The sequence below is a fragment of the Mytilus trossulus genome, chromosome 12 (genome assembly GCF_036588685.1).
Source record: "Mytilus trossulus isolate FHL-02 chromosome 12, PNRI_Mtr1.1.1.hap1, whole genome shotgun sequence".
Taxonomy (NCBI): Eukaryota; Metazoa; Mollusca; class Bivalvia; order Mytilida; family Mytilidae; genus Mytilus; species Mytilus trossulus.
The window spans coordinates 51,510,308-51,521,889 of NC_086384.1; positions in this window are offsets into that span (position 1 = coordinate 51,510,308).

Sequence of the window (11,582 nt, forward strand, 5' to 3'; positions counted from 1 at the left end):
GTTGTTTCCATGTTATGCAAATATGCCACTGTCCCGGGTCAGGGAATATTAGTGCTCTAACATGTTTATACCGGCCCTCATTGTTTACGCTACTGTCCTTAGTGGTTGTGCATTTCTGTCATATTTGTTTCCGTGAATTGTTCTAAATCTCTAAAAATTAAGCCACTTAGTTTTCTTGTTAAAATCAAATTGTGTCACAATTTCAAAGTATGGGTCTTTTATAACTGAGTATTAAGCGGTATGGGGTTTTCTCGCTTTAGTGCAGTACAGTGAACTTGATTGCTGAATATATCCACATAATTTGAACGCTGATAGATAGTTGGGCAATCGGCAATAATACCACATCTCCTTATAAATTTTTTTATATGAGTTGCAGCAAACAGATTTACGTATTGTCGTTTTTTTTTTGGTTTATTCTTCATTCAATTGCTGGAGTTATAGGAAGGGGGGTGTTTGATATCTCAAGTCTTGGATGCTTGCCTTTATTAAATTAGTTCATTCATATGTTTCGGAGTTCAGTGTGACGTTTATTTTCACTACACTATTTTACATTTTTGTTTAGCCGAAGCAGGCCAAAACCAGCTATAAACCAAAGGATTTTCTCGCTGTAATAGAGATGACCTTGTGCTATTTTCTTGTCTTTGGTCGGTTTGTTGTCTCTCAAGTTGTCACTTTTCTCATTTTTATTTTAAATCTTATTACAATCATATTTACAAGGATTGTCTGGCCAGTAAATTGTAGTCAAATATGGTATCATTTAAGACATTTAAAGATGAAATAAACACTTTAATATAGACAACAACTATAAATCTATTAATCTAGTTCAGCTTCAATGATGAGATATCCAGTTTGTGATGCCACAGACCATCTAATCTCTTTTCACCTGGAAAATACAATAATCTTTATTATGATAATTTTTTATCATTAGTCTATTATCACTATTATAATCATTATTATATTTATTATATAACTTTATGTTATAAATAATAAATCCTTAAAATGTGTTATATCCAGTAATCTTACGTTTCTATCCAAAAAGTGGCCATTAGCATCTCTTTTAACTCTGTTAAAATGAAGCCCCCAAAATGGTGTCCGTAATCTGTTAACTTGAAGCCCTCCCATTGGTGGCATTCCACTGACTTTTCCTGTTAAAACTGCCATTAGCATCATGAAAATCGCACACAGAATCTTCAATATTTTCATTCTGCAAGGAATTTATGTGTTCACCTAAAGTACATGATTAAATAAAATATGTGTGTGCGCACGAATTTTCGAATAACCTTCATCATATAATGTTCAAAACACGAAACAGAGTTTGTTTTTAAAAATAAATGTATTAGCTGAAAAATTGCTGAACTCGTTAGACATACTAGTACATGATATATATAAAATCACTAATGATACCAAGATTAAGGTAGCACAATACAAAGATGCTGTAATAATATTAACGGTATAAATTTTTCTGCACCAGATGCGCATTTCGACAATACATGTCTCTTCAGTGATGCACGTTGCCAAAATATTTGAAATCCAAAGCTTATATAAAAGATGAAGAGCTATAATCCAAAAGGTCCAAAAAGTATAGCCAAATCTGTGAAAGGAATCAGAGCTTTGCATGAGGGAGATACATTCCTTAATTTTATAATAATTTCTTACATTTTGTAACAGCAATAACACCAAAAAATCCGTATGTACTGGCAACCAGGCTTGTGATACCTGTAACTTTCTTAATACTGCATATTAATTAATAAAAGAGTTATATACAGATAAATAAAAGATTGATCTTTTAAATAAATGCAATATTTTGTTATGCAATCATATTATGCAATTAATGACAAAATCTTGAATAAATTAAGTTTCATCATCTCTATAACTATACAAGAAATTTTAACAAAAACCGCAGCAGGACTAGGAGCAACAAAAGGGTGTCTCAAATTATTGCTATCATATTCTATTCTCTCATAAATCTGTAATTAGTGTAAACATCCTTATCACATAAAAGGAGATAATGTTTGATTTGGTGTCAAATTTGATCTATACATTCTATCCAAAATTTGAGACAATTTTGTAGATAATGGCTATAGGAACAATATATAATAAAATCAATCCTCTTGGATTATCCATGAAGACACTAATTTCAATTGAAAGGGTAAATTATGTAAAAAAAAATATACACATTTAATATATTATTGGTTATTTAATTATTGTATATTACTTACATTTCTTTACATTGAAAGAGTTATCTGTAAGCTATCCATTAGTACCACTTTTATAATTTTGAATCCAATATTAAGAATGTATCAGCATTTTAAAACTGGGGAATTGGAAGAATAAAATCTTTGTATTGCGCTACCTTAACATGTTGCATATATTATATATCCTTTGTTTAATAATTTAAATGAAACGGTTATCGTTTTAGACTACTATCGTTTTATTGGCAAACACTGTAAATAGCATTTTTCACATTTTATTTAAACTTTATTATGAAGTCAGAGTAATGGCAGTCAACTAAATTAACATAAGACTGCATCCCCCCTAAAAAAAAGTGAAATCATCACCTTCATATTTTTTCTCAAATGATCCGATTTTCTTTCCGGAATTAAATTTTGCAAGTTAAGCTTTTCTGATATATTGTTAATTCAAATGTTAATATAAAATACGATTAGTTATGCACAATTATAAAGACAAATTTTGTTGTTGTTATGAAATTCATAAAAAGTACCTAAAATATAACACATTATAAAAAAAAAATTTAGTAGCATTTTCATTTAACTTTGTCACATAAATCTTAAAATATAGAAAAAAAATCACTGAGCTATTTAAAAACTTTGTTGTATTTTATTTACCTTGTTTTTGTGTTAAAACGAACAGGGAAACACGGGTATTCGGGACGTATGGCGTTCGGTTGTTTATATACCATTCGGACATCTATTAATAACTGTTTTTCTAAGCAAAATAAAACATAAGTCACAAAAACAGTTGTGTTGTTTATTGACAAGACAAATTTTCCTATTCTTTCCTATTCAATTTGTGCCAAATTAACACAAAACGAGTTTAAAGGTCATGAACAACAGACAAACATAATAATTGAGCAATGTTCTTAACTTTATAGTAAATAGATTCTAATTTTAACCGAATTTAATCCGTGTGCACTTTTGTGCACAAAGAGTTAATATACGACCGAATTTTATGTAAGAAAACAAATCTTATGTGTCTCTTTGTATAGATATAAGGGTATATGTTAACCAGACATAATAAACTTAATGTGTTCCATACATTTATTTGACGGTACCTTTTTGTCCTCTACTCTGCCACCAACTCTAAGAGGTTGTTTTGTATATCAGGATTACACCTAATCTTATAAAACACTTCTAGTTATGGCAAAAATCTCTGCAGGTGAAAAGAATCAGAACAATGGCACTTGCGAAATACAATTTGTTTTACGGGAAAGCTCCAGTGAAATTGAGTGCCTTGACCTAAAGGACTCAAAATATAGTTCTAGTTACATCCTGGTCATACCAAAAATCAAGATAGGTGCGAAAAAGCATAACAAATTATAGGAAAGACTTACAGCCGATTTCATTGCGTGCATAGCCAAAGTTGGCTTTTCAATCAGAACAACCATTACTGTGCCCTTACACAGTTTATTATTTTTTGCCATCGAAGCAAATTTCATTGAAATCTTGGTATCTTCTGGGTTATTTTTCAAAAGAAAGACCTATCGTTCTGAAAGAAAATAACTCCATACAGTTCTATAATTTCATAAAAAAAAAAGTGAAAAGGAAAATAACAAAAATATAGCACTCAGAAAAAAATCTATTCGGAAAGTCCTTAATCAAATGGCAAAATCAAATGACAAAACGCATCAAAAACGAATGGACAACAACTGTCATATTCCTGACTTGGTACAGGTATTTTCAAATGTAGAAAATGGTAGATTAAACCTGGTTGTAAAAGCGCTCTTGAAACCTCATGTTGTACGGAAGTCTCATCAAATTTCGTTATATTTACAATGATGCGTAAACTAAACAGACATAATAAATTAAATATTCAAAATATGGGTACAGCAGTCATCCTCGTGTTACAATTCAAAAAAATATTCGCGTGTCTGACGTAAAAAAAATATTCATCGCATGTTTTTTGTCGTTCAATGTTTATGCAAACAATTTTAAATATCACATGCGCAATGTTAGCATAAATGTTTAAAAAAAAAAGTATGTAAAAATTAATTTCAGAAATAGTGATGCTGTGAACACATTACATCATTCATTCTAGCAATATCAATTATCAACCATAGGAAGAATTTACAAAACATAAATCTTAACAGTAAGATGCTAGTAGTCAGAATTAAACAACTCTTAATATTTTTCAGCATCATGTTTGTGTATTGAGATTCTTGGCATTTATAGATTTATTTATTTTCTGATTTATTTAAATTACATCTGTAACAAATTCTGTCATTACTTTCTATACCCCTAAAATGGACCCTTTTGGGAGCCTACGATAGTGTCATTTAAATTTACAATTAAATATGCTACGTTGAAGTAACAAATTTTCTAAAACATAATAACATTTATATATTATATGCATGGTTGAGACATTTTTGTATGTAAAAAATAATTATACGGCCTTCAGCAATGAGTAAAGCCTATATCTAAAAGTCAGCTATAAAAGGACCCATTATGGCATATAGATTTTGTAAAGCAATTCAAACGAGAAAACTAACGGGCCTAATTTATTTACAAAAGAATGAACAAAAACAATTATGTCACACATAACCAAACGGCAACCACTAAATTATAGGCTCCTAACTTGAGACAGGCACATACATACAGAATGTGTCGGGGTTATATATGTAACGGGATCCCAACCCTCCAACTAACCTGGGACAAAGGTGTAGCGGTACAACATAAGAACGAACTATGAAAATCAGTAGAAAAAGCCTTAATTCATCAGATGGATAAAAATACAAATTCTATAAACACATGTGGACGTGGCTGGTTTCTTGTTCATCCCAACATAAAAAAGTATAGATCTGAGAGTACTTGCAGTTACTGACAGTTAGTTCAACGCCAATAACATGTAATAAAAGAAAGCATGCCTCTGAGACTCAACTAACTCGTCAAATGAAACTTTCAGCGTTGTTGTATTATTTTTAGATTCTAGCTCGTCGCCCTAAACACCTACCTTAGTATATTACACGTTTTACATGCTGGAAAAAAACTAAACCAAGTTGAGGGAATACCCTCAATAAGTCTTCCCTTTTGCGCAAATAGTTATTTTCTTGATTCGTTAATACTTATCGAAGGTACCAGGATTATAATTTAGTACGCCAGACGCGCGTTTCATAAATAAACTCATCATAGATACCAAGACTAAATTTAGTTTATACGCCAGACCCGCGTTTCGTCTATAAAAGACGCATCAGTGACGCTCGTCTTAAAGTTCGTCTTTAAGTTAAACCACTGTGATTTAGACTGATCAATCATCATTCCTTATGTTAAAGGCACATCTTCAAATGCCATCAATGTCTCCCACGCCGTCTTTTTTTTTCCCCTTTCAAGCAATGAGAGAACCATATAACAACTGTTAAAGACATGGATCACAATAAGTATGTGTAATCACTCATTGCCAGGTGCATCTGAAAGGTCATTGATATTTATTTATTCAAAGCTTTTTGCCCTCCCAAATACAATCCATAGTTCGTCTACCCTGTCACGGAATAGCGTAACTGTAATGAAAGCATCATCAGTAACGACTATTCGAATCATGACTCGTGCAATTTCGTGTTTCATTGCATCAGAAACATCTACCAGGATTCTATTGTCAACCTATTAATGTGAGCATGGTGATCAACTTGGAATACATCTCGAAGAAGATAAGATAGAATATTATGAGCATTTGTTATAAGAAGCAAGAGCTACATGTAGGGGAAAGGGACTACAAAGACGAATCCAGAGCCAAAACAAAATGACGACTATAAGAAAGAACTTTTAAGTTTTCATTTGCAACAGCTTGCTCAATAGATGTTAAGAAAAAAGTAGTTGTAATAACAATTGCTCAGGATTTTCTGTGTTATCCACAAAACGATGATGTTTCAAGCTTAGCATCATGTTCACGTGAATCAAGTTACATGTGTCTGATGCAGTGAAACACAGACTTAACTGCATCATGACTCGAACAGTCGATACTGATGTTGCAGTCATTGCTGTTTGCTTTTCGGTGATATAAGGGCAGACAAACATTGGCTTGTATTTTGAAGTGGGAAAATCTTCGGATATAATATATATCCATGACCTTTCAAAAACACTAGGCATTGAGAGATTACACGTTTGCTGGAAAGGAACTATGTTGGTGACATGGACGGTGTTTAAAAATGTGACATTTATAATAATGATTAATCAGCCAACATCACCAGATATGGATTTGACAATTTCATTGATAGAACGATACGTCTTTTGTTGTAAGTTTGAACAAACTTATCAGATGGGGTTCACGAAGTAAGAAAAATGTGTTTTTGGAGGAGGAAATACCTATTGAGGCTTTAACCACGACTCGGTCTAGTATTTTTCAGCAAGTAAAACGTGCAATGTAACATGGCGGGTGCGAATGAGTAACAAGCTAACTGGTCCATTGCTTATGAATGGCGAAGGGATAAATATGATCCATGGGAACCCTTTTGGACAACTCTTTGTGAGGCCATCTTTATATCAGGAGCTTTTACATTATAGATATAAGAAAAAATACCACGATGTTTGTAAATTTCGAAAAGGTCTCCGATTGTGAATAAACATGTATTTGCGGCCATAAATAAGTCATTCTAAAGAAGTTTAAGAACTTTAGAGATTTTATTTTGTTTTAATCAATCTACCTAAAACTCTACATCGAAGTAATGGTTTGAGGACTCATCTTTGTAAGTAACACCATTTTGGTTTTTTTTTACCGGAAGTTTTATCTTTGTATTTATACATATAAAGCTGAATAGAATTAGTGGTTTTGAGGATGACTAAAAACCAAACGTTTAATGGCCAGCTTAAAAAAAAAACATTTTATTTACATTCTAAAAAAAGTTGAAAATTAAAATGAAAAAGTATCAATATTTCAATGTCCGCCATATTGGATATCACCGGAAGCAAGTGTTTTAAAGACATATGTCTTATACTTTGTATCTATGACAATCACCAAAGAAAGGTTCCTGCACATTATAATGATAGTAGCAAAACTTTAAAACACATTTCAATTACCCTCCCTAAAAATAAATTTATTTTAGTCCAATGTCCACCATGTTGGATTTTACCGGAAGACGGGTTTTGAAGACATCTAATCTATATCATATATCGAAAAGTAGTACATAACAAGGTTTGTACCATATATTATGATAGTAGCATGTTAAAAACACCTTTGCACATACTAGCCTTTTATATTGGGCTAATTTAAGTTTTTGGATTTTACCGGAAGTGAGACTTTTTTTCAAATGCCTTCCTATCTTAAATTTAAGAGCAATAATTGAGGAATGTCTATGCCAAATTTCATGCTTGCAGCAGGATGTGCACTATTTTTCACAAAGCCGCCGTACTAATTCTAGAGGCTGAATGAATCAGATGGGGATACTTAAAAATTCCAAAGATCTTTTAGAGTACATACAATCCTAACCCTCGTTCATCTTGTAATAGTATTAAAACATTTGACTTTTCTACACTATAAACAAGTATTCCACATTCTAAACTAAAAGACACATTAAAAGATTTGGTATTGCTTTGTTTCATAAAAAAGAATGGCCAACGTAGATACAAGTATCTTGTTTTAGGGAGGGACAAATCCTACTTTGTAACGGCTCACTCTGATTTAAACAAAAATTTCTCTGAAACTGACATTATCAAGATGCTTGATTTCTTGATTGACAACATATTTGTTACGTTCGGAGGACGTGTCTCTCGACAAACTGTCGGCATTCCAATGGGAACAAATTGTGTCCCTCTTCTTGTCAACTTGTTTCTTTATTATTATGAGGCTGATTACATACAGGAACTTCTTAGGAAGAAAGATAAGAAGTTAGCATTATCCTTTAACTCTACTTTCCGCTATATAGATGATGTCGGTGATTTAGAGACAGTTTAACTTTCGCGTCAAACGTTAACACTACTTTTAACGCCGTTTCCATTCACATTGTTAACGTCATCATTATGATTGTAGCTGCAAAGATGGAAGAGATAATCCAAGTCTAAATGAATGCTTAGAATCACACCCACCTGTTATGAATGATATTACGGGAATACTTATGAGATTTCGCGCTAAGAAATATGCTACAACTTCAGATTTAGAAAAGGCATTTCTACAAATACAGCTCGACGAGAAAGACCGAGATGCAACGAGGTTCTTATGGCTTAGCGATCCTACAAACACATCAAGTCCGCTAATAACATATCGCTTTAAGTCCGTACTCTTCGGAGCTACATGTTCGCCATTCATTTTGAGCGCCACACTTCTCAAGCACTTTAAAGATAATCCGGGGAAACTTTCAGATACACTTGAAAATGGGTTATATGTGGACAACATTTTAACTAGCTTTGATAACGAAAATGACGTAATAGATTATTACAGGAGATCGAGAGAATTACTTATGAAAGGCGGATTCAACCTACGCTCATGGAATTCAAATAGTCCAAAATTACAAGAAATCGCTAGCAAAGAACAAACCTTAGACAAAGATGAGCTTACTAAAATTCTTGGTATGCAATGGAACGCTAAATCGGACAAGCTGTTTTATCAAAGTAACACGTTCGAGATGGACAAAAAAGGAAAACTGACTAAAAGATATATTTTACGGCAATCATCCAAGATTTTCGATCCGTTAGGACTATTAACCCTCTTGCTGCCAAAGGGACATTTATGGCTTCTACACATAAATCTTGTTGATTGTGTAGAACGTCAAAGGTCCATTGTAACGTCACAATACTCAGGGGCATCGACAACGTCAAAAGACGCCGTCAAAAGGGCGATTTTGGCGGGAATGAAACAAACTGAATAAAATGCTTTAAAAGTATACTTAAAACGGATGTCAAGAAATGATACAGGATCATAAGCTTGTTAGTACTATAATACCAACTTATCTAAAGTGTTTAACAACTATCTAGCTCGTTATTTTCATGTAAAATGTTGTATTCTTTCAAGAAATTTGTTTTACGGTTTTTTTCGTACATCTATCAATCAGAATGGCAGAACATCTCATATATAAATCAAAAATCTTATACCTGTTAAGTAATCATAAAAAAGGTAACTATTATACTTGATTACGAGAAATATTAATATTCATTCACAATATACCATATTTTAGTGGACCTAAATGGTTAAACAGCAAAGAAGATTGGCCGACATGGAACGGAAATAACGTAACGTCTAGTGTATGTACAACTATGTCGGAGAACGATGACAAAATTGAGTCTATGGAGAAAAATCAAAATGTATGTATTGGTATAGGAGAAATCATAGATATTGAACGGTACAATTCTTATATAAAACTAACCCGCATTACCGCATATGTAATGAGATTCGCAACAAACTGCAGAGCAACGGAAACCTAACGAAAGAAAGATTTGTTACGTAGTGATGAAATTGAAAATGCAAAATTCCTATGGATAAGATATACACAAGGTAAAATATTTAGTGACGAAATAAATTGTATAGATAATTCTACAAAACGTAAAACACTTGTGCGACAATTAAAGCTCTTTCTAGACGAAAAGCAATGTTTACGATGTGGTGGCCGCCGAATAGACAATGCGACAGTAGGAGAAACAGTCAAGTTTCCATATCTGTTACCGGCAAAGGACCGTCTCACACATTTGATAGTGTTAGAAGCACATGAGAATACACTACATTCAGGAATAAATATCACTCTAGCATACATACAACAAACATTTTGGATTCCGAAATTAAGACAGTGCGTCAAATCTATATTGATGAAATGTGTAACGTGCCGAAAAGTAATCGGAAAATCTTATCCCGCACCAGAAATTCCACCATTACCAAAAGAGAGAGTTCAAGATGCCACACCCTTTAGCATAACCGGTGTAGACTTCACAGGTGCGCTAACGACAAGAAACAGACACAACGAAGAATCGAAGGTTTACATTTGCCTATTTACATGTGCTGTCACTCGAGCCGTACATTTGGAATTAGTTTACGATCTCAGCGAAGAATCTTTTTTATTGTGTTTCCGGAGATTTGTAAGTCGACGATCAGTGCCGAAAATAATGATGTCAGATAATGCGCTAACATTTTTAAAAAGCTGCTTCAAACGAAATTTCACGACTTTGCAATTCTAGAAAAGTTAAAGAAAATATTCAGAATTATGGCATTGAATGGAAGTTCATCCCAAATAGAGCTCCATGGTTCGGAGGCATGTGGGAAAGAATGATTGGCTTAACAAAAATATCACTTAAGAAAGTATTAGGACGTGCACATGTCAACAATGAGACTCTAAGGACTGTATTAACAGAGATCGAAGCCACACTCAACGATCGACCAGTGACGTATATTTCAACAGATATCAGAGATCCGGAGCCGCTTACACCATCCCATCTTATACATGGACGAAGGATAACAACTTTACCGTATGGATCGTCAAAAAGTGCTATTGACAATCTAAAAATTTGTGAATTAACACACACAAACTTGAACAATCAAGCGATACGACAGAGACAATTGATTGAGAACTTCTGGACAAGATGGAAAGGAGAATACCTTACTTCATTGCGAGAATATCACCAAAGAGCTGAGGTCGACGTTCGGAAGATCAAAGAAGGCGATGTCGTTCAGATACACGACGAATCAAAGCGCGTACATTGGAAACTTGGAGTTGTGCAGGACACTATTAAAGGCAAGGACGGCTTAGTACGCGTCGCTATGGTGCGTACCAAATCAGGAATTACAAATCGACCCGTGACGAAACTCTACCCATTAGAAGTCAACAGCATGGACTGTTATCTGAGACGAAGTGAACGAAGAAACTAACGTGTGTGAACAGACTTGTTAATTTTTCTTATTTGTGAAAAGACTGTAAATTCAAAGAGTTTTTTACGTAATTTAATAATTTAATCCTTTTTTCATTATTTGTGAGATCAATCTATTTTTGTTCTTTCCGCATGCCACTACATATCACAGCTAATGGACATTGCATCTGGTGGCCCCGAGTATGTCGGTGATTTAGAGACAGTTTAACTTATATATACGCGTCAAACGTTAACACTACTTTCAACGCCGTTTCCATTCACATTGTTAACGTCATCATTATCTTCTGTTAACGTTGTGCTATTTAAGGAATAACAGTACTGTAGTTGAAGAGTTGCCACCGTCAATTGTAGATTTGACGGTCGCAAATGCAGTTTTACTGGCGACGCGTAGCGGAGACAGTAAAACGGAGATTTGCGACCGTCAAATCAAAATTGACGGTGGCAACTCTTCAACTACAGTACTGTTATTCCGATTCTAATGCATTACAAAAAGAAAAAATACGATAAAACTTGATAAAATGTCTAAATTTGTCAAATAAAAAAAAAACCGCGAAACTTTATGAATGATTC